Below are 4,065 nucleotides of genomic sequence, written 5' to 3' on the forward strand. Positions count from 1 at the left end.
TTTATAGCAGCACAATTTGTGATAGCCAAATCTTGGAAACAATCCAGAACTATATTGAAAAGGAATGGTGATAGTACACATCCTTGTCTTGTTCCTGATTTTAGATTGAAAGGTTTCATTTTTTGACTATTGAGTATGATGTTGGCTATTAGTTTGTCATAGATGCCTTCATCAGGTTGAGATAAAGACCATCTACTCTGATTTTCTGTAGAGTTTTCATCATGAATAGGTGTTGGACTTTGTCAAATGCTTTTTCTATGTCTATTGAGATGATCATGTGATTTTTCGCCTTTTAGTTTTGATAACATGGTATATTGTATTGATTGATTTCCATAGAATGAACCATTCTTTCTTCTCTATGATGACTATTTGTCATGTTGTATAATCTTCTTGATCATTTGCTGTGTTCTTTTAGTCTGTATCTTACTGATAATTTTTGTGTCTATGTTTATTAGGGATATTGGCCTATAGTTTTCTTTTTTTTCGGTGGAACCAGGGATTGAACTCAGACCATTGCGCTTGCCAGAGAAGCACTTATTCCACTGAGCCATCTCCCCGGCCCCCTGTAGTTTTCTTTTTTGTTGGGTCCTTTTGGTGTGGGCTAATGCTTGCCTCCTGGAATGACTTTGGGAGTATGTCTTTTCTTTCAGTAAAGAGTTTTACTAGTAGTGGCATTAGATCTTCTCTAAATTTCCCATAGAATTCAGCATTATCAGGAACTGACCTTTTCTTTGTTGGTAAATTTTTAATTATGTTTTCAATTTTATTGACTGATCCCAGGTTATTTTGAATTTCTATATCTTCTTGATTTAATTTTGGCAATTCATATGTGTCTAGGAATTTGTCAGTTTTTTGTGTACTTTCCATCTTATTTGAGTACATAGTCTCAAAGTAGGTGTTAATGATTTTCTGGATTTTTGTAGAAACTTGTGATTTTACTATTTTTGTTCCTAATCACTTAAAATTGAGTCTTTTCTTTGCTGTTTTTGATAATATAGGCTTGGGATTAATCAATTTTATTTAATCTTTTAAAGAACCAACTCTTTAATGTATTGTTTTTTTTTTCATTTGTATTGTTTTCTTAGTCTCAATTGTATTAATTTCTGTTCGTATCTTTATTATACTATCTCTTATAGGAGCTTTGGGTTTGATTTGTTCTTTTTCTAGACATTTAGAGTTCAATGTAAAGTTTTTTATTTGAGCTTGTTCTTTTTTCCTGAAGTGAGACTTCACCACTCTAAATTTCCCTTGTAGGATTGCTTTCATTGCATCCCATAAATACTAATATGTTGATCTGGCATTATTGTTTCATTGTAGATACTGTTTAATTTCTTCTCTAATGCATTGCTTGTTCAGAAGGGAGTTGTTTGATTTCCATATATTTATGCAGTTTTTATGGTTTCTTTTGCATTGATTTCCAATTTCGTTGCACTATGGTCTGATAATATTCATGGGATAATTTCAATTCTTCTGAATTTATTTAAACAAGTTCTGTGGGCTAATATGTGATCTACTTTAGAGAATATCCCAAGTGCAGCTGAGAAGAATGTGTGTTCTGATGTTGTAGTGTAGTACTAAGGCCATTTGTTCACAAGTTGGACTTAATTCTGGTAATTTCTTTGTCCGTTTTTTTTTTTTTTTCTATTTGATCTACCAAATTGTGAGAGTAGGCTATTAAGGTCCCCAATTATAATTGTGTGAGTGTTCATTTGACTTTTATGTAGATGGATATAGCAACTACATAAGCTTGGTACATATACATTTATGATTATTATCTCTCTTTTTTTGGAGTCTTCCCTTAACAAGTATATAGTGATCCTCTTTGTCTCTTTTGATGAGTCTTGGTTGGAAGTTCACATTGTCTGCAAATAGTTTAGCTACCCCTGCTTTTATTTTTTCCAGGTCCTGTCACATAAAGTATTGTTTTTCATCTTTTTACTTTCAGTCTATGAGTTTCTTTTGTGTATTATTGGATCTTGATTCTTGATCTGTTTTTCCAGTCTGTTTCTTTTGTTTGGTGAATTGAGGCCATTTACACATTGATGTCTATAACAGAAATCTTTTGACTTATCTTTCTCATTTTATTTTACTGTTGGTTTCTTATCTTTTCCTTCAGTTTAATTGCTTGCCCTGTCTGGTGGCCTTTTCTTTTTCCTTGTGTTTTTTTTTTTTTGTTTTGTTTTTTGTTTATGTTTTTTGTTTTTTGTTTTTTTGTGCTTGTCTTCATTTTTTCTTTCCAATATATTCTTCGGAGTATTCTGAAGTCCTGGTTTGGTGGTCATAAATGTTTTGTTCTTTTTCATAGAAGTATCTTATTTATCTATAGATTTCATTTTGTTTTTAATCTTTTATTTACTTGTTACAGGGAATGGCTACACAGCTTGGACTCATAGTGATCCTCCTGTTTCAGCCTCCTCAGTGCTGGGATTATAGGCATGGACCACCACACCCAATTTTGGTGGCCACCATGGCACACCTGGGGCTGGCATGGCATATGGTCCTGGGGAATCAAACCCAGGTCCTTGTGTTTGCCAGGCAAGCACTTAGACTGCAGAGTTATCTTCTCAGCCCTATCTATAGATTTTGAAAGGTAGTTTTTTTTTCAGGATACATCAAGCTGGGTTGGAAGTTGTTTTCTTTTAGGGCTTGAAATACCTCTGTCCAAGCTCTCCTTGACCTGAAGACTTGAGGATTTGTATTGAGAAGTTGGCTTTGATTCTGATGGGCTTTCCTTTATAAGTGATTTGCTCCATTTTTTCCAAACTACTATTCTGTTTTTGTGCTGAATTTCTGGTATCTTGATTACTGTATGCCTTGCTATAGATTTGCTTTGGTCATGGAGCTCAGTATGCTTTATTTATTTGTATGCCAAAGTCTTTATCCATGTTTGGGAAATTTTCTGCCACTATTTTTGTGAAGAGGGGTGTGTGTGTGTGTGTGTGTGTGTGTGTGTGTGGCATTTATACTGTCTCCTGCTTTCTCATTGATCCAAATCAATCTTGTGTTGTTCTTTGTTTCATCTCTCTTAGGACTGGGGAGATGGCTTGGGAGAATAAGCACTTCCCTGGCAAGTGCAAGGGCCTGGATTCAATCCCCAGTTCTGCAAAAAAAAAAAAAAGTTTCATCTCTCAGCTATTGGATTGATTTTTCATGATCTCCTGCTGTTTTTAAGATATCTTTTTTTTCATAGTCACTAGCCACAATCCTGTCCTCTAGGTCTGATATTCTGTCCTCACCTTTGTTCAGTCTGTTGGATATACTTTCAAAGGAGAGTTTCATCTCCTGGATTTGTTTGGATTGGTTTCATGGATTTTATTTCTTTCCTATGTTGGACACTTAGGTTTCCATCATTTTCTTAAGCTCTTCTATTTTTTTCTGTCTTCTGTACTATCTTTAATTTAAATCTTCATTTTTTTCACCTGAGAAATTATTTTTTTCTATGGCCTTGTCCATTTTTTTTTTCACTTCTGTTGCTATCATTTCAGAAAGTTCCAGTGCTTGAATTCAGATTTCTTCTATCTCATTGTGCCTTTAACCATAGGAGCAAACTCTACAGTCATATAACAAAATCCAACATTTAACAGAAACTTGCATGCAGTGATTTTCCCATTAGTGGATTGATTTTTACTCTGTTGTAGAAGTAGGGGAATGAAAGAGGGATAGGAGACAAAATAGAGGTATGAGTGAGGTCAGATATAGCAGGAGAAAGGCTGAGGACAGAGGATGATCACCCAAGTTTTGGGAAACTGGAGTACACATGAGAAAAAGAATGAAAGAGAAAGCAAAAGAACGTTGAAGTGAACCAGAAAAAAGAAGAGTAATTGTTTACTCACATGAAAATATCATTATCAAGAGAGATAGTTGAAGAAAGAAAACAAGTAAAAGAAAACAGAAAAAAACCTAAACAGTGGAGAAAAAATAACCACAAAAAACCAAAATAACATATCAATACTTGATGAAAAATATCTGTTCCATGTTATGCCTAAGATGTTTGATATTCAGACAGATAGTGAGGTTAAGCTTAACAGCCTAGGTTATATGGTAATAACAATAAGCTTCTCTTCT

At 34.1% G+C, this 4,065-nt stretch overlaps 1 protein-coding gene and 1 pseudogene across 2 annotated transcripts in view; one reads left to right on the forward strand and one right to left on the reverse strand.

Annotated features, from left to right (window-relative positions):
• Stx17 (syntaxin 17) overlaps positions 1 to 4,065 on the forward strand; it is a 110,678-nt gene that overhangs the window by 58,997 nt on the left and 47,616 nt on the right. The window lies entirely within an intron of this gene.
• The window catches only part of LOC105744077, a 2,180-nt pseudogene continuing 1,646 nt past the window's right edge, over positions 3,532 to 4,065 (reverse strand).

The sequence above is a fragment of the Octodon degus genome, unplaced genomic scaffold, assembly GCF_000260255.1.
Source record: "Octodon degus isolate 3935 unplaced genomic scaffold, OctDeg1.0 scaffold00221, whole genome shotgun sequence".
Taxonomy (NCBI): domain Eukaryota; kingdom Metazoa; phylum Chordata; class Mammalia; order Rodentia; family Octodontidae; genus Octodon; species Octodon degus.